Here is a 22,179-nt window from a genome sequence, read left to right as displayed (position 1 = left end):
TGTGAGGGAACATCTAGGGGGAAGGAGTTACAACTCTTACTGTGATATGACCCACTGTGAGGGAGCATCTAGGGGGAAGGAGTTACAACTGTTAGAGGAATGGATTTTATAGATAACAATCTATTGCATCTAGAGCCAAACCAAAAGGGATCTATTTCTTCTGGAGAATGATGTCCTTGATTCTCAAAGTCAGATCACACGGGTGTCTCTCAAACCAATACCTTCACACAGATGTGTTTGTATGTGAAAATAAGTACGTACACACACACACACACACACACACACACACACACACACACACACACACACACACACACACACACACACACACACACACACACACACACACACACACACACACACACACACACACACACAGTGGAGTGTTATCAGCCCCTTTGCTTCCTGCAGTAAGCAGATTAGTCCTATAGTAAACCAGAGAAGGAGACAGGCAGCACAGATAGGCCCCAAACACTCTTCACAAAGCCTTGGGGTGGGCCACCAGTGTGTGTGTGTGTGTGTGTGTGAAGACAGAACGTGTGTGTGTGAGGGGGGGTTAGAAACGAGGTAACAGCAGAGAAATGGGACTACACACTTTCAACCACCCCGTCCACCCCCTCGGGGTCACACGTCTGTCCAGCCAGCGCTGACCAATTTAGACCACAAGAATAATAGAGGTGGGGAGGCAGCAAATAGGTGCTCCGCTACTGGGGCCGATTGGGTGGGCGTCAGGGGCCAAGGGGCCAGGGAGACACTGCAACTTGGATGAATAGAGGATTCACTGTTGCTCATTCTCCTGCAGAGAAAGCATCCGGGAGACAGGTAGCTCAAGTCTCCAACTCCATCAGGCTGGCTGAATGGGACAGGCTGAAGAATAGACAGAGGTTTGGCCAATCCTGTTCAGGGTTATCAGAGAGGGGGAACTGGGGGAAAGCAAGGATGCTGGAGTGCTCTTTTGTATATCTGGTACCGACCAGCACATTTGAGTGAATTCAAACATAGCGCATATAAGCATATTCATATACGGAAAGGAATTTACAAACATACACAAGAACGATCAGCAAACACATGCACACACACACCACAGGCACACACACATCAAACACACAGGCACACACACATCAAACACACAGGCACACACACATGCAGACACACAGAGGCACAAAACACATTGGAGTTCCCTCATACTGCAGGGACCTGTGTATCAACTTGAATTTGTGTAGGAGTGTGTGTATTCAGTACAGCATCTATGCTTCTTCTAATTTCTCTCTTCCTCCACTGATTGACCTCTAGTGAAAGCTCAGGGGAGTAAACTGAACGACTGCACCACAAATACTACGCCAACAGGTTTGGAAAATATGACCCACTCCTGTTAGCAGCAGTTAGCAGAGAAACACAAACATGTGTAAACACACTATTTGCCTGAACACAATATCTCATTCAAAAAATCTATTTTTTTTCTATCACTATTTTTATTTATCTTTGTCTGCCTGGCTTCCTCCTCTTCCTCCCTCTCTTCCTCCTCCTCTTCCTCCTCCTCCCCATCCTCTTCCTCTTCCCCCCCTCCTCTCTCTCCTCCTCCCCATCCTCCTCTTCCTCTTCTGCCTCATCCTCCTCCTCTTCATCCTCCCCCCTCCTCCTCCTCCCCTTCTGCCTCATCCTCCTCATCTTTGTCCTCCTCCTCCCCCTCTGCCTCATCCTCCCCCTCCTCCTTCTTCCCCTCCTCATCCTCTTCTCAGGGGCAGTCTGTCACCTACATGTCTCTTGTAGTGAACACTCCACTTGGGACACTTCTACCAAAATTAGGTGATTAGGCTTAAGTGGATCCTGTCACATATCTTAGGCTGATTAAATCATAACTGGGCTGACCCACCAGACAGACACCAAGAGACACAGGGAGAGGGAGAGAGAGACTATTAATAACTGTCTATTTGTGACAGAGAGCCTAAGGTGATGTCATGCATCATGTTCTTCTTTAGTCCTCCATTTACAGCCTCCCTCCTTTACTCCATCACACCCCCCCCCCAACCTCTCTCTCCTCTCTTTCATCGCTCTGTCTGTGTCAATATGCAGAGGGAAGGCCTGTGCATTGATCTATATGGCTAGTGTGGTTGTCACACACAAACAAGTCATAAGAAAAGATGAAAGAGAAGACCAGTGGCCTTCACCTTCAGAGACACTGGGAATGGAAGGAGACACAATGAGAGAGGAAGGACCGAGGGAGTGTAGAGGAGCAACCAGATGAGATGCACAGCTGTAAGTCATTTACCACTAATCTCTCCCACACAAACTAACACACCCTAACACAACCCTGTAACCCCTACACCCTGTTTACCCAACTGTGTGGAACATTGCGGTGTCACCTTCACTGAATAGGCAGCACTAAGCCTTACCAGGAAAGAGGCCAGTGTACATTCCTCCTGTGCTGCCACACTAGGGCGGCTTAAACCCCCCAGGCACCAAGGGCTAAACCCCCAGGCACCAAGGGTTAAACCACCAATGGTTAAACCCCCAGGCACCAAGGGTTAAACCCCCAGGTGACAAGGGTTAAACCCCCAGGTGACAAGGGTTAAACCTCCCAGCCACCAAGGGTTAAACCTCCCAGCCACCAAGGGTTAAACCTCCCAGCCACCAAGGGTTAAACCTCCCAGGCATTAGCGCTGGGGCACATTAAAACCTATTATGGCTAGGCGTGGTGCTAGCGGCCCATCTCGACAACATCAGGTGAAATTGCAGAGCGCGAAATTCAAATTACAGAAATAGTAATATTTAACATTCATGAAAATACAAGTGTCATACATCAGAAAAAAACGTAACTTCTTGTTAATCCAGCCGCTGTGTCAGATTTCAAAAAGGCTTTACGGCGAAAGCACACCATGCGATTATCTGAAGACAGTGCCCCGCACACAAAAGCATTAAAAACATTTGTCAACCAGGCAGGTGTGCCACGAAAGTCAGAAATAGCGATAAAATAAATGCCTTACCTTTGAAGATCTTCTTCTGTTGGCACTCCAAAAAGGCCCAACTACATCACAAATGGTCCTTTTTTTCGATAAAGTCCTTCTTTATATCCCCAAAAACTCAGTTTAGCTTGCATTTAGCTTTAGCATTCAATAATCCACTGGTTTCCCTCCTTAAAAATGCATACAAAATGAATCCCAAACGTTACCAATAAACTTCTCCAAACAAGTCAAACAACATTTATAATCAAACCTCAGGTACCCTAATACGTAAATAAAGATAACATTTAAGACGGAGAATCGTTATTGTCTTTACCAGAGATAAACAACAAAGAACGCGCTCTCATCCATGCGCATGAAAACACTACAGCCAAAATGGGAGCCACTTAGAAAAACTACAAATTCTAGCTCATTTTTCCAAAAACTAGCCGGAAACTCTTTCTAAAGACTTTTGACATCTAGTGGAAGCCTTAGGAACTGCAATCTGGGAGGTTTTCCCTTTATATTAAACATGACAGCCTTTGTAAACAGTGGTAGGCTAACAAGAGGAAGAGAATGAGGAGAGGGGGGATGATGATGAGGAGGAGGAGGAGGAGGAGAGGGAAGGAGAGTAGAGGACAAGAGGAGGACAGGAGGGAGATATGGCTTCATGTTAAAGAAAGACTAAGTAGCAGTGAGCTGAGAATGCCAGCAGAAGAAGTGAACCGTTTTGATGATGCAGAGGTTGATTGAACTCTTCATAAATCTTTAGTGTCACACTCCTGATGGACACACTAGTCTTTAGTGTCACACTCCTGATGGACACACTAGTCTTTAGTGTCACACTCCTGATGGACACACTAGTCTTTAGTGTCACACTCCTGATGGACACACTAGTCTTTAGTGTCACACTCCTGATGGAAACACTAGTCTTTATTGTCACACTCCTGATGGACACACTAGTCTTTAGTGTCACTTTCCTGATGGACACACTAGTCTTTAGTGTCACACTCCTGATGGAAACACTAGTCTTTAGTGTCACACTCCTGATGGACACACACTAAGAGAATAACAATATATGTTACATTAACACAGTCATTGGAGACTCTGGTGCTGGTATGGAAAATACCAACAATCTCATGCCTCACACACAGGTGGAGGACCAGTAGGTGGGTGGAGGGTGGAGTGGAGGGACTCTGGCCCTCCATAAATCCACCCCTACATGACTGCACCCCTCCATAAGGCAGGAGGCGGACCCACCCCTATAGCAGGGTGGCAGGAGGCAGGCCCACCCCTATAGCAGGGTGGCAGGAGGCAGACCCACCCCTACAGCAGGGTGGCAGGAGGCAGACCCACCCCTACAGCACGGTGGCAGGAGGCGGACCCACCCCTATAGCAGGGTGGCAGGAGGCAGGCCCACCCCTTTAGCAGGGTGGCAGGAGGCAGACCCACCCCTACAGCAGGGTGGCAGGAGGCAGACCCACCCCTACAGCAGGGTGGTAGGAGGCGGACCCACCCCTACAGCAGGGTGGCAGGAGGCAGACCCACCCCTACAGCAGGGAGGCAGGAGGCAGACCCACCCCTACAGCAGGGAGGCAGGAGGCGGACCCACCCCTACAGCAGGGAGGCAGCAGGGGAGAGAGGAAGGGGTGTCTGTAATACCATAATACCTGCTTTCAGTGCTCTGGTGCACTGGGGGAGAGAGTATTGGCCAGACAGCTGGTCACCCACAGAGAAGAAGAGAGGGAGAGAGAAGAAGAGAGGGAGAAGAATAGAAAGGTATAGGTGAACACAACAAAACACACCCTAATGCCCAGAAACAGAGGAGCAGAATTCAAGATAACGAGACCAATGTTGATGAATAGAACAATTTACTCATTAAACATCATAACCTCTCTCTCTCTCCCTCTCACCAACACACACTTGTTCACTCCTCTCTCTCTCTTCCACTTTTCTCTCCCTTCCTGAGTGAAAACACCTTTCAAACCAGCCCAGGGGTTAATGAGAATGAGGCAGAGTAATGTAGAATGTTTGTTTGGAGAGAAAAGGGCCATTTACATAGCCCCCTGTGGGATGCGTGTGTGTGTGTATGTGTGTAATGGATTGAGTGTGTGACTTACTGAGTATGTTTTTATGATTATGTATAGGGTGATGCCTATTGATCACTGCAACTGATTCCACCCACTTGAACACAAACAGCGGGTCCACTCGTGTTTATGTCACAACACTCAGCATAATGTAGGAGCTAGGGTGAGAAAGCCAGACAATACACTAACACTACGCTGATCAATTCAATCCACTAAACAAAGGCAGATTTACTGTGTAGCACTACATGCTGTTAAATACACCTGCTTATCATTCCAGCTCCACTCCACCTCACTCTAACACTCATACCGCGGTGGGAGGTGTGTGTGTGTAGCCTAACACTTCTAACCAAGCTCATTTTACACATCTAAATTGACATGTGGCCTCCTGTATTGGAAACAAGCCTGATCAAAACCTACTATATACAGTGTGTTAGGGTTGAATGGCGGGAACCATATTTTTTGTTGCAGGTTCCCCAACCGGCGGCCCGCGGGATGGTTTTATTTGCCCCCCCCCAAGCTTTCTGAGCAAAAAAATATAAAAATGATTTTTTTTGGGGGGGGGGCATAAAAGACTGTATAAACTCCAGGAAATCACCTCCAAGTGATTTTAATTTAAGAAATCTGTTCCCAAGATTTATCAAACATAATAGAGTGACACGTGCTCATATACAAATGTAAGTAACGGTTAAAATTATTATGTTTTCTTATGGTCAATTTGCAGTCTACAAATGATTTGTAATGATATTGAATCAAAATATAAACACAACAAGTAAAGTGTTGGTCCCATGTTTCATGAGCTGAAATAAAAGATCCCGGAAACATCCCTGTTAGTGAGCATTTCTTCTTTGCCAAGATAATCCATCCATCTGACAGGTGTGGCATATCAAGAAGCTGATTAAACAGCATGATCATTACTAAAGTGCACCTTGTGCTGGAGACAATAAAAGGCCACTCGAACATGTGCAGTTTTGTCAAACAACACAATGACACAGATGTCTCAAGTTTTGGGGGAGCATGCAATTGGCATGACTGCAGGAATGTCCAACAGAGCTGTTATTAGAGAATTGAAAGTTAATTTCTTTACCATAAGCCACTTCCAACGTCGTTTTAGAGAATTTGGCAGTTCATCCAACCGGCCTCACAACCGCAGACCACGTGCACTCCTAGGCCCACCCATGGCTGCGCCCCTGCCCAGTCATGTGAAATCCATAGATTAGGGCTTAATTAACGTATTTCAACTGGCTGATTTCCTTACATGAACTGTAACTCAGTGAAATCTTTGAAATTGTTGCATGTTGTGTTTATATGTTCCAGATCACAGACCATCCGCTCAAGAAAGAAATTGGCCCACGGCTGAATCTAGTTGATGATCCCTGCTCTATGGCTTTCTCTCTGGCTACTGCACGATGAATCCACTATCAGGGTGGGGACCATCTCCGTATGTTAGACCTATCATCTCATCATGGTAACTTTTTTTATTGTGATAGGTAGTCTGAATGCGGGTCTAATTTACACATCTCCATCTGGCTTTCTGAGATTACCTTATTTTTTAATTGTAAAGATATATATTTTTTAAATTGCAGAGTTTTAAAACACTATTTTATAGTTGCTTTAAATCAGTGCACGGCCCAGCACTCTCTCGCAGTCTTTCTCTTTGTCAACCAATTCCAGTCAAACTACATACAAAATAGATAATCCTGTTGTAGACTGATATACAGTGCATTCAAACCCTTTGACTTCATCCATATTTTGTTAGGTTACAGACTTATTCTAAAATAGATTAAATTGTTTTTTTCCTAATCAATCTACACACAATACCCCATAATGACCAAGAAAAAACGTTTTTATTTTATTTTTGCAAATGTATTAAATATAAAAACTGAAATATTACATTTACATTATGTAGCAGGCTCAAGGGGGTAGGGTTTCCACGTCACCAAGTTCAATAACCAAACACGCACAGGGAGCACAACTAGAATTCAAATGGGGAATTTATTAGGGATATTTGCACACAGTGGGAAAGAGGGGGGGTCCAGTAACCAGTTCACAACGGGTAATCGTACAGATTCTTCTTTCGCTTCTCACACTCTCCATAACCCACGTTTCCCTCTCGGTCCTCTTCGTGCAGCCCGCTTCCTCTTTTATCCCCAAGCACTCAATGGCTTAATGATCCACCGGCTTGCCTCATTGGGGCAGGAAGTCCATAAAAGGCTTGGGGGTGGAGCCAGCTGGCTGCAAGATATCTTCCTTCAATCACCACTCCCCTCACCTCTCCCTGCCATCTGCCACAATAAGTATTCAGACCTTTTACTCAGTACTTTGTTGAAGCACCTTTGGCAGCAATTACAGCTTCAAGTCTTCTTAGGTATGACGCTACAAGCTTGACGGACCTATATTTGTGAGTTTCTCCCATTCTTCTCTGCAAATCCTCTCAAGCTCTGTCAGATTGGATGGGGAGCGTCGCTGCACAGATATTTTCAGGTCTCTCCAGAGATGTTTGATTGGGTTCAAGTCCCGGCACTGGTTTGGCCACTCAAGGACATTCAGAGAATTGTCCCGAAGCCACTTCTGCGTTGTATTTGCTGTGTGCTCCGGAGCAGGGTTCCATCAAGGATCTCTCTGTACTTTGCTCCATTCATCTTTCCCTTGATCCTGACTAGTTTCCCAGTACCTGCTGCTGAAAAACATCCCCACAGCATGATTCTGCCACTGCCTTGCTTCACCGTAGGGATGGTGCCAGGTTTCCTCCAGACTTCACTCTTGGCATTCAGGTCAAAGAGTTCAATATTGGTTTCATCAGTCCAGAGAATCTTGTTTCTCATAGTCTGAGAGTCTTTAGGTGCCTATTGGCAAACTCCAAGCGGGCTGTCATGTGCCTTTTACTGAGTAGTGGCTTATATCTGGCCACTCTACCATAAATGCCTGATTGGTGGAGTGCTGTAGAGATGGTTTTCCTTCTGGAAGGTTCTCCCATCCCCACAGAGAAACTCTGGCGCTCTGTCAGAGTGACCATTGGGTTCTTGTTCACACCCCTGACCAAGGCCCTTCTCCCCCAATTGCTCAGTTGGGCTGGGCGGCCAGCTCTAGGAAGAGTCTTTGTGGTTCGAAACTTCTTCCATTTAAGAATGATGGCCATTGTGTTCTTGGGGACCTTCAATTCTGCAGACATGTTTTGGTACCCTTCCCCAGATCTGTGCTTCATCACAATCCTATCTCTGAGCTCTACGGACAATTCCTTCGACCTCAAGGCTTGATTTTTGCTGACATGCACTGTCAACAGTGTGACCTTGTATAGACCGTTGTGTTATGTCCAATAAATTGAATTTACCACTGGTGGACTCCAATCAAGATGTAGAAACATCAAGAAACAGGATGAACCTGAGTTGAATTTAGAATCTCATAGATAAAGGTCTGAATACTAATGTAAATAATATCTGTTTTTTATTTTTAATACATTTTCAAAGATGTTTCAAAACTTGTTTTCACTTTGTCATTACGGAGTATTGTGTGTAGATTGATGAGGAAAAAAATATTTAATCATTTTAGAATTAGTCTGTAATTTTAACAAAATGTGGAAAATGGGAAGGGTCTGAATACTTTCCGAATGCACTGTATATAGATGTCCTAGCCTACATCTTTAAGGTAATACATTCAATGGAGTATTAGCCTTATATTTAGCCTCATATTTAGTTAATGAATGATATGTTATGCATAATATGTTTCTAAATTATAGCCTCTGTCTCTTGCACAATACCTGTGCTCCACTGGCCTCTCTCTGTATAAAGGCTCCTTAGTGTTTGGAGTCCCATGCAGGAAAAGCTAGACTAGAACAGCTTGCTGGACATTATTTTAGCATTTCTTATACCAATAGACTATTTGAAGAGGGACGCAAGCTCTTGTTTGCTGAATGTTAAATACAGCAGCCAATAGAAGTCAGGGGTAATTTGAAAGAAGAGCGAACACACAATGGCAGTAGGCTTTAGCAGTTATTTATTCAGACCCATAACCATTCAATCTTTATGAGGAGAAGTGAAAGCCTTCTGCATCTAATTCTAGTCCTATATTATTCAAGGATGTCATTAGAATGATGAAGATAAGGACAACGAAACTTATTTCATTGAACTGTTGACAGTGAGAAAGGAATGAAGCATCACTAGAGAGAGAGAAAGAGGAGGTAGGCTAATAACATTAGGGAACATATAATTAAAACTGTAAATCTAATTGGCTAGCCTATACCTGTAACTTTGTAGGCAGCATGTGCTGCACCAGAATGGCATGTTTTTCTGCTTTATCATGGTTTGAACGAGGTGCATAATTCCAGTCCATACAGTACAGTAGTACAGTTCACACTCAAAAAGATGACTGGAGCTTGTTTCATTGATTATTTACACATTTATGTGTTTCTGTCGTGCGTTATGTGCAGTTGCTGCATAGGATAATAATAATTTGACCTCATTAAATGTCTTTAATGTATGGTTCATAAAATTTATTTAATCAGGCTCAGGTTGCGTCAGGCTTGCTTTTTCTAAAAGCAAGCCTGGTAAAATATTTATTGGTAAAATATTCAAGCCTAGTGTGCATGGCTGAAAGGACTGAATCAGGTGTGCATGGCTGAAAGGACTGAATCAGTTGTGCATGGCTGAAAGGACTGAATCAGTTGTGCATGGCTGAGAGGACAGAATCAGGTGTGTGTGGCTGAAAGGACTGAATCAGGTGTGTGTGGCTGAGAGGACAGAATCAGGTGTGTGTGGCTGAAAGGACAGAATCAGGTGTGTGTGGCTGAGAGGACAGAATCAGGTGTGCATGGCTGAAAGGACTGAATCAGGTGTGCATGGCTGAGAGGACAGAATCAGGTGTGTGTGGCTGAGAGGACAGAATCAGGTGTGTGTGGCTGAGAGGACAGAATCAGGTGTGTGTGGCTGAGAGGACTGAATCAGGTGTGTGTGGCTGAGAGGACAGAATCAGGTGTGTGTGGCTGAGAGGACTGAATCAGGTGTGTGTGGCTGAGAGGACAGAATCAGGTGTGTGTGGCTGAGAGGACAGAATCAGGTGTGTGTGGCTGAGAGGACAGAATCAGGTGTGTGTGGCTGAGAGGACAGAATCAGGTGTGTGTGGCTGAGAGGACATAATCAGGTGTGTGTGGCTGAGAGGACAGAATCAGGTGTTTGGCTGTGTGTGTGTCAGGTGAGAGTGTACTGACTGTACGCAGTGTATGGAGGGCTCTCCTCTCATCTCACTATGTATGTGTCCCCTGACTCCACTCCGGCTGTTTGGTTTAAGAGGGCCTGCAAAGCTGCTCTCTTAAGCCAGGCAGGACAGGATTAAGGAGAGGGGATAGTCTTTCAACACAGTAAGCCACAGAGAGAGATGTGCTTCAGAGAGCCCATCACGTATGCATTGAAAAATTCTCCCTCACTGCAATTATTCAACAAAGAGCGACCTTCCGGCAGGAGAGAGAGGAGAATACGAGAGAAAGAGATGAGGGGAAAAGAGGAGAGGATTAACACATTGGGTAGTTGGCATGGCGTAACATAGGAAACAATCTAACATTGCTGAATGCCGGTCCTGAGAGCCTGGAGTCATGGCTGATTGAGAGAGAGCCTCAACCTGGCCTAGCCTGGTTCCTGGAGTCATGGCTGATTGAGAGCCTCCCCTTGGCCTACCCAGGTCCCTGAGAGCCTGGAGCCATGAATGATTCAGAAAACCTCCCCCTGGCCTACCCTGGTCTACCCTGGTCCCTGATAGCCTCCCCTGGTCTAGCCTAGTCCCTGATAGACTACCCCTGGCCTACCCTGGTTCCTGAGATCCTGGAGTCATGGCTGATTCAGAGAAACTCCCCTGCAGGAACAATAGGGATTGTTCACAAACACACACATAGTGGAGTGGGACAGGGCTGGGTAACTAGCATTATTGACATTGATGTTCATAATGTTAACTTTTTGAGCCAAAGGAAGTTGTTTATTCCATTAGTGTTGGTGAATCAAATAACATTTTATTCGTCATATGCGTCATAAACAACAGGTGTGCACTAAAAGAGAAATGCTTACTCACGGGCCATTCCCAACAATGCAGAGAGAAATAAAACAGAGAAATGCTTACTCACGGGCCCTTCCCAACAATGCAGAGAGAAATAAAACAGAGAAATGCTTACTCACGGGCCCTTCCCAACAATGCAGAGAGAAATAAAACAGAGAAATGCTTACTCACGGGCCCTTCCCAACAATGCAGAGAGAAAGTAAACAGAGAAATGCTTACTCACGGGCCCTTCCCAACAATGCAGAGAGAAAGTAAACAGAGAAATTATAGAGAAGTAAAAGATAATAATAAAGTAATAATAGATACACAATGAGTAATGATAACTTGGCTATATACAAGGGGTACCAGTACCGAGTCAGTGTAGGGATACGAGGTAATTGAGGTAGATGTGTACACATTACTACGAATAAAGTGACAGACAATAAACAGTAGCAGCAGTGTATGTGAGTCAAAGAAGTTAGTTCAAAAAGGGTCAATGCAGATAGTTAAACAGTTAACCAAATTACTACCAGGACTAACTACTAAGCAGTCTTTTGGCTTGGGGGTGGAAGCTGTTCAGGGTCCTGCTGGTTCCAGACTTGGTGCATCGGTACTGCTTGCCGTGCTGTAGCAGAAAAAACAGTTGTCGTGGAGAATTGTCTCAGAAATATAACACTCTTACAAGAACTTGTGAATTCAATATTGGCTTTTAATACAAGTTATTAAGAGCCGTGCTGGTCCGCGGAATAGCCAACCCCTCTTAGCACTGGCTCTGCTTTTATACATACATAGCATTTGTGTACATCCCATATGTAAATGAAGTTACTCCCCCTTAGTTCGTCTGCCACCATTATATTCCTAATCTGAGTTCTTTGCTTGTTCACGCCCACTAACGCTCATATCTGCTTTTGGTTAGGTTATAACGATGACAGAACCCTTTTCATGTTCTAAAAATAATGTATGCATTGCATGCTTATGTTTTACGTGTTAGTCATCAGTTATCTTGCTTCCATCTTTCTTCCTGTATCCTGCTGACCGTAGTACGTCCAGCTGTCATAAATGTACGTATGGTCTTGGTTAATGTACTCTTTCAAAAATAGAGTATAGCCTGGGTGTCATATGGCCTGGGTGTCATCTTCTCTTAATGTGCATGTCCTTGCTACTTCAGCCTAGCAACTAAACCTATCTATATTTAATGCTGAGCTCTCCTTAATGGTTCGCTCCAACACAGTCTATGAATTTGGTGGCTGGAGTTTGCCAATTGAAAGGGCCTTTCTCTGACACCACCTGGTGTAGGGCTCCTGGATGGCAGAGAGCTCAGATGCTAAAAGCAGTTGCCATTCAAAGCGGTGATGTAGCCATTCAAGATCCTCTCATTGGTCCAGCTGTGGAACTTTTTGAGGATCTGCGGGCCCATGCCAAATCTTTTCCGCCTCCTGAGGGGGAGGAGGGGTTGTCATGCCCTCTTCACGACTGTGTTGGTGTGTGTGGACAACAATAGATCTTTAGTGATGTGGACACCGAGGAACTTGAAGCTCTTGACCCGCTCCAATACAGACCCGTCAATGTGAATGGGGAGAGCTCGGCTCTCCGTTTCCTGTAGTCCACGATCAACTCCTTTGTCTTGCTGACGTAGAGGGAGAGGTTGTTGTCCTTTAGGCTTGGGCGAAATACCATTTGTACCGCATACTAGGGTATTTCGAAATACCAACGGTATTATTATTATTTGTATTTATTTTTAATTGGGGGGGGGCGTGCTACGCCACTGCTTATTACTATAAGTTAAGTATAACTATAAGAAATCTAAAATGTGTCAAATGAATTATATCCAGATCAGGGCTCCAGCAATGCATTTGGTTGACTAACTTGCTATCTCAGTGGCTAGATGTCAAGCTTCTTGTTAACAGCAGAGATCCCTGTTGCCTAAATAATTTTGTGTGTGGAAAAACTAATAAAAAATGTATTAACAGCAACCCTTGTGTGCACATTTTGTAATACTGTGTAGTTTGGTACGGTACAGAAATGGTATGAAAATCTGGATACCGCTCAACCCTATTGTCTTGGCAACACACTGCCAGGTCTCAGACCTCCCTATACCCGTCTCATCGTCGTCGGTGATCAGGCCTACCACCATCGTGTTGTCGGCAAACTTAATGATGGTTTTGGAGTTGTGTGCGGCCACACAGTCGTGGGTGAACAGGGAGTACAGGAAAGGATTAAGCGCTCACACATCTGAGGGGACCCTGTGTTGACGGTCAGCATGGAGGATGTGTTGTTGCTTACCCTCACCACATGAGGGCATTCCATGGCTACAGATGTGAGTGATAAGGGGCAATAGGCATTTAGATCGATTTACCTTGGCGTTCTTTAGCACAGGAACAATGGTGGTCTGCTTGAAACATGTAGATATTACAGACTGGGTCAAGGAGAGGTTGAAAATGACTGTGAAGACACTTGTAAGCTGGTCAGCACATACTCTGAGTATGCGTCCTGGCAATCCATCTGGCACCGTAGCCTTGTGAATGTTAACCTGTTTAAAGGTCTTACTCACATTGGATACGGAGAGCGTGATCACAGTCATCCGGAACAGCTGGTGCTCTCATGCATGGTTCAGTGTTGCTTGCTTCAAAGTGAGCATAGAAAACATTGAGTTCATCACTGGGCAGCTCGAGGCTGGGTTTCCCTTTGTAATCAATGATAGTTTGCAAACCCTGCCACATCTGACAAGCGTTAGAGCAGACAGAGTAGAATTAAATCTTAGTCCTGTATTGAAGATTTGCCGGTTATTCGGAGGGCGAAGTGGAATTTCCTGTTCCAGTAGGAAGAAGATAGTGTCTGCCAAAGAAGGCAGACCTTCTACCTGCTGGGACAGACACTACCTACTGGGATAGACACAACCTGCTACCTGCTGGGACAGACACTACATTTGACCTGCTGGGACAGACACTACCTGCGGGGACAGACACTGCCAGCAGGGACAGACACTACCTTCTACCTGCTGGAACAGTCACTACATTCTACCTACTGGGACAGTCACTACATTCTACCTACTGGGACAGTCACTACATTCTACCTACTGGGACAGTCACTACATTCTACCTGCTTGGACACACACTACATTCTACCTGCTTAGACACACACTACATTCTACCTGCTTAGACAGACACTACCTGCTGGGACACACACTACCTACTGGAACACAGACTACCTGCTGGGACACACACTACCTGCTGGGACAGACACTACCTGCTGGGACAGACACTACCTGCTGGGACAGACACTACCTGCTGGAACACAGACTACCTGCTGGGACAGACACTACCTGCTGGGACAGACACTACCTGCTGGGACAGACACTACCTGCTGGGACAGACACTACCTACTGGAACACAGACTACCTACTGGAACACACACTACTTGCTAGGACAGACACTACCTGCTGGGACAGACACTACCTGCTGGAACACACACTACCTGCTGGGACACACACTACCTGCTGGGACACAGACTACCTGCTGGGACACACACTACCTGCTGGGACACAGACTACCTGCTGGGACACACACTACCTGCTGGGACACAGACTACCTGCTGGGACACACACTACCTGCTGGGACACACACTACCTGCTGGAACACACACTACCTACTGGAACACACACTACCTGCTGGGACACACACTACCTGCTGGGACACAGACTACCTGCTGGGACACACACTACCTGCTGGGACACAGACTACCTGCTGGGACACACACTACCTGCTGGGACACAGACTACCTGCTGGGACACAGACTACCTGCTGGGACACACACTACCTGCTGGGACACAGACTACCTGCTGGGACACACACTACCTGCTGGGACACACACTACCTGCTGGGACACAGACTACCTGCTGGGACACACACTACCTGCTGGGACACAGACTACCTGCTGGGACACAGACTACCTGCTGGGACAGACACTACCTGCTGGGACACAGACTACCTGCTGGGACAGACACTACCTGCTGGGACACACACTACCTGCTGGGACACACACTACCTGCTGGGACACAGACTACCTACTGGAACACAGACTACCTGCTGGGACAGACACTACCTGCTGGGACAGACACTACCTGCTGGGACACAGACTACCTGCTGGGACACACACTACCTGCTGGGACACAGACTACCTGCTGGGACACACACTACCTGCTGGGACAGACACTACCTGCTGGGACAGACACTACCTGCTGGGACAGACACTACCTGCTGGGACAGACACTACCTGCTGGGACACAGACTACCTGCTGGGACAGACACTACCTGCTGGGACACACACTACCTGCTGGGACAGACACTACCTGCTGGGACAGACACTACCTGCTGGGACACACACTACCTGCTGGGACACACACTACCTGCTGGGTCAGACACTACCTGCTGGGACACACACTACCTGCTGGGACAGACACTACCTGCTGGGACACACACTACCTGCTGGGACACACACTACCTGCTGGGACACACACTACCTGCTGGGACACACACTACCTGCTGGGACACACACTACCTGCTGGGATACACACTACCTGCTGGGACACACACTACCTGCTGGGACAGACACTACCTGCTGGGACAGACACTACCTGCTGGGACAGACACTACCTGCTGGGACACAGACTACCTGCTGGGACAGACACTACCTGCTGGGACACAGACTACCTGCTGGGACACACACTACCTGCTGGGACACAGACTACCTGCTGGGACAGACACTACCTGCTGGGTCAGACACTACCTGCTGGGACACACACTACCTGCTGGGACACACACTACCTGCTGGGACACACACTACCTGCTGGGTCAGACACTACCTGCTGGGACAGACACTACCTGCTGGGACACAGACTACCTGCTGGGACAGACACTACCTGCTGGGTCAGACACTACCTGCTGGGACAGACACTACCTGCTGGGACACACACTACCTGCTGGGACACACACTACCTGCTGGGTCAGACACTACCTGCTGGGACAGACACTACCTGCTGGGACACAGACTACCTGCTGGGACAGACACTACCTGCTGGGTCAGACACTACCTGCTGGGACACACACTACCTGCTGGGACACACACTACCTGCTGGGACACACACTACCTGCTGGGACAGACACTACCTGCTGGGTCAGACACTACCTGCTGGGACACACACTACCTGCTGGGACAGACACTACCTGCTGGGACACAGACTACCTGCTGGGACAGACACTACCTGCTGGGACACACACTACCTGCTGGGACACACACTACCTGCTGGGACACACACTACCTGCTGGGACACACACTACCTGCTGGGACACACACTACCTGCTGGGACACACACTACCTGCTGGGACACAGACTACCTGCTGGGACACACACTACCTGCTGGGACACAGACTACCTGCTGGGACAGACACTACCTGCTGGGACACAGACTACCTGCTGGGACACACACTACCTGCTGGGACAGACACTACCTGCTGGGACAGACACTACCTGCTGGGACACAGACTACCTGCTGGGACAGACACTACCTGCTGGAACACAGACTACCTGCTGGGACACACACTACCTGCTGGGACAGACACTACCTGCTGGGACACACACTACCTGCTGGGACACAGACTACCTGCTGGGACACACACTACCTGCTGGGTCAGACACTACCTGCTGGAACACAGACTACCTGCTGGGACACACACTACCTGCTGGGACACACACTACCTGCTGGGACACACACTACCTGCTGGGACAGACACTACCTGCTGGAACAGACACTACCTACTGGAACACACACTACCTGCTGGGACACAGACTACCTGCTGGGACACAGACTACCTGCTGGGACAGACACTACCTGCTGGGACAGACACTACCTGCTGGGACAGACACTACCTGCTGGGACAGACACTACCTGCTGGGACAGACACTACCTGCTGGGACAGACACTACCTGCTGGGACACACACTACCTGCTGGGACACAGACTACCTGCTGGGTCAGACACTACCTGCTGGGACAGACACTACCTGCTGGGACACACACTACCTGCTGGGACAGACACTACCTGCTGGGACAGACACTACCTGCTGGGTCAGACACTACCTGCTGGGACACACACTACCTGCTGGGACACACACTACCTGCTGGGACAGACACTACCTGCTGGGACAGACACTACCTGCTGGGACAGACACTACCTGCTGGGACACAGACTACCTGCTGGGACACACACTACCTGCTGGGACACAGACTACCTGCTGGGACACACACTACCTGCTGGGACAGACACTACCTGCTGGGACAGACACTACCTGCTGGGACAGACACTACCTGCTGGGACAGACACTACCTGCTGGGACAGACACTACCTGCTGGGACAGACACTACCTGCTGGGACACAGACTACCTACTGGGACACACACTACCTGCTGGGACACAGACTACCTGCTGGGACACACACTACCTGCTGGGACACACACTACCTGCTGGGACAGACACTACCTGCTGGGACAGACACTACCTGCTGGGACAGACACTACCTGCTGGGACACAGACTACCTGCTGGGACACACACTACCTGCTGGGACACACACTACCTGCTGGGTCAGACACTACCTGCTGGGTCAGACACTACCTGCTGGGACACACACTACCTGCTGGGACAGACACTACCTGCTGGGACAGACACTACCTGCTGGGACAGACACTACCTGCTGGGACAGACACTACCTGCTGGGACACAGACTACCTGCTGGGACACACACTACCTGCTGGGACACACACTACCTGCTGGGACACACACTACCTGCTGGGACAGACACTACCTGCTGGGACAGACACTACCTGCTGGGACACACACTACCTGCTGGGACACACACTACCTGCTGGGACACAGACTACCTGCTGGGACAGACACTACCTGCTGGGACAGACACTACCTGCTGGGACACAGACTACCTGCTGGGACAGACACTACCTGCTGGGACAGACACTACCTGCTGGGTCAGACACTACCTGCTGGGACACACACTACCTGCTGGGACAGACACTACCTGCTGGGTCAGACACTACCTGCTGGGACACACACTACCTGCTGGGACACACACTACCTGCTGGGACACACACTACCTGCTGGGACAGACACTACCTGCTGGGACACACACTACCTGCTGGGACACAGACTACCTGCTGGGACACACACTACCTGCTGGGACACAGACTACCTGCTGGGACACACACTACCTGCTGGGACACAGACTACCTGCTGGGACACACACTACCTACTGGAACACAGACTACCTGCTGGGACACACACTACCTGCTGGGACACACACTACCTGCTGGGACAGACACTACCTGCTGGGACAGACACTACCTGCTGGGACAGACACTACCTGCTGGGTCAGACACTACCTGCTGGGACAGACACTACCTGCTGGGACAGACACTACCTGCTGGGACAGACACTACCTGCTGGGACAGACACTACCTGCTGGGTCAGACACTACCTGCTGGGACAGACACTACCTGCTAGGACAGACACTACCTGCTGGGACAGACACTACCTGCTGGGACACACACTACCTGCTGGGACAGACACTACCTGCTGGGACACACACTACCTGCTGGGACAGACACTACCTGCTGGGACACACACTACCTGCTGGGACACAGACTACCTGCTGGGACAGACACTACCTGCTGGGACACAGACTACCTGCTGGGACAGACACTACCTGCTGGGACACACACTACCTGCTGGGACAGACACTACCTGCTGGGTCAGACACTACCTGCTGGGTCAGACACTACCTGCTGGGACAGACACTACCTGCTGGGTCAGACACTACCTGCTGGGTCAGACACTACCTGCTGGGACAGACACTACCTGCTGGGTCAGACACTACCTGCTGGGACAGACACTACCTGCTGGGACAGACACTACCTGCTGGGACAGACACTACCTGCTGGGACAGACACTACCTGCTGGAACACAGACTACCTGCTGGGACACACACTACCTGCTGGGACAGACACTACCTGCTGGGACACACACTACCTGCTGGGACAGACACTACCTGCTGGGACACAGACTACCTGCTGGGACACACACTACCTGCTGGGACACACACTACCTGCTTAGACAGACACTACCTGCTGGGACACACACTACCTGCTGGGACAGACACTACCTGCTGGGACACAGACTACCTGCTGGGACAGACACTACCTGCTGGGACACAGACTACCTGCTGGGACAGACACTACCTGCTGGGACACACACTACCTGCTGGGACAGACACTACCTGCTGGGACAGACACTACCTGCTGGGACAGACACTACCTGCTGGAACACAGACTACCTGCTGGGACACACACTACCTGCTGGGACACACACTACCTGCTGGGACAGACACTACCTGCTGGAACACAGACTACCTGCTGGGACACACACTACCTGCTGGGACACACACTACCTGCTGGGACACACACTACCTGCTGGGACACAGACTACCTGCTGGGACACACACTACCTGCTGGGACACAGACTACCTGCTGGGACACAGACTACCTGCTGGGACACACACTACCTGCTGGGACACAGACTACCTGCTGGGACACACACTACCTGCTGGGACACACACTACCTGCTGGGACACAGACTACCTGCTGGGACACACACTACCTGCTGGGACACAGACTACCTGCTGGGACACAGACTACCTGCTGGGACAGACACTACCTGCTGGGACACAGACTACCTGCTGGGACAGACACTACCTGCTGGGACACACACTACCTGCTGGGACACACACTACCTGCTGGGACACAGACTACCTACTGGAACACAGACTACCTGCTGGGACAGACACTACCTGCTGGGACAGACACTACCTGCTGGGACACAGACTACCTGCTGGGACACACACTACCTGCTGGGACACAGACTACCTGCTGGGACACACACTACCTGCTGGGACAGACACTACCTGCTGGGACAGACACTACCTGCTGGGACAGACACTACCTGCTGGGACAGACACTACCTGCTGGGACACAGACTACCTGCTGGGACAGACACTACCTGCTGGGACACACACTACCTGCTGGGACAGACACTACCTGCTGGGACAGACACTACCTGCTGGGACACACACTACCTGCTGGGACACACACTACCTGCTGGGACACACACTACCTGCTGGGACACAGACTACCTACTGGAACACAGACTACCTGCTGGGACAGACACTACCTGCTGGGACAGACACTACCTGCTGGGACACAGACTACCTGCTGGGACACACACTACCTGCTGGGACACAGACTACCTGCTGGGACACACACTACCTGCTGGGACAGACACTACCTGCTGGGACAGACACTACCTGCTGGGACAGACACTACCTGCTGGGACACAGACTACCTGCTGGGACAGACACTACCTGCTGGGACACACACTACCTGCTGGGACAGACACTACCTGCTGGGACAGACACTACCTGCTGGGACACACACTACCTGCTGGGACACACACTACCTGCTGGGTCAGACACTACCTGCTGGGACACACACTACCTGCTGGGACAGACACTACCTGCTGGGACACACACTACCTGCTGGGACACACACTACCTGCTGGGACACACACTACCTGCTGGGACACACACTACCTGCTGGGACACACACTACCTGCTGGGACACACACTACCTGCTGGGACACACACTACCTGCTGGGACAGACACTACCTGCTGGGACAGACACTACCTGCTGGGACAGACACTACCTGCTGGGACACAGACTACCTGCTGGGACAGACACTACCTGCTGGGACACAGACTACCTGCTGGGACAGACACTACCTGCTGGGACAGACACTACCTGCTGGGACACACACTACCTGCTGGGACACACACTACCTGCTGGGACACACACTACCTGCTGGGTCAGACACTACCTGCTGGGACAGACACTACCTGCTGGGACACCAGACTACCTGCTGGGGACAGACACTACTGCTGGGTCAGACACTACCTGCTGGGACAGACACTACCTGCTGGGACACACACTACCTGCTGGGACACACACTACTGCTGGGTCAGACACTACCTGCTGGGACAGACACTACCTGCTGGGACACAGACTACCTGCTGGGTCAGACACTACCTGCTGGACACACACTACCTGCTGGGACACACACTACCTGCTGGGACACACACTACCTGCTGGGACAGACACTACCTGCTGGGTCAGACACTACCTGCTGGGACACACACTACCTGCTGGGACAGACACTACCTGCTGGGACACAGACTACCTGCTGGGACAGACACTACCTGCTGGGACACACACTACCTGCTGGGACACACACTACCTGCTGGGACACACACTACCTGCTGGGACACACACTACCTGCTGGGACACACACTACCTGCTGGGACACACACTACCTGCTGGGACACAGACTACCTGCTGGGACACACACTACCTGCTGGGACAGACACTACCTGCTGGGACACAGACTACCTGCTGGGACACACACTACCTGCTGGGACAGACACTACCTGCTGGGACACAGACTACCTGCTGGGACACACACTACCTGCTGGGACAGACACTACCTGCTGGGACAGACAACTACCTGCTGGGAACACAGACTACCTGCTGGGACAGACACTACCTGCGGGACCAGACTACCTGCTGGGACACACACTACCTGCTGGGACACACAACCTTACCTGCTGGGACACACCTACCTGCTGGACACAGACTACCCTGCTGGGACACACACTACCTGCTGGGACACGACACTACCTGCTGGGAACACACACTACCGTGCTGGGACACACACTACCTGCTTGGACACACACTACCTGCTGGGACAGACACTACCTGCTGGGACACACACTACCTGCTGGGACACAGACTACCTGCTGGGACACACACTACCTGCTGGGACAGACACTACCTGCTGGGACACAGACTACCTGCTGGGACACACACTACCTGCTGGGACAGACACTACCTGCTGGGACACAGACTACTGCTGGACACACACTACCTGCCACCGCTGGGGACAGACACTACTGCTGTACAGACACTAC

Source organism: Salvelinus namaycush, chromosome 4 (genome assembly GCF_016432855.1).
Source record: "Salvelinus namaycush isolate Seneca chromosome 4, SaNama_1.0, whole genome shotgun sequence".
Taxonomy (NCBI): Eukaryota; Metazoa; Chordata; class Actinopteri; order Salmoniformes; family Salmonidae; genus Salvelinus; species Salvelinus namaycush.
This window is presented reverse-complemented; position numbering follows the sequence as displayed.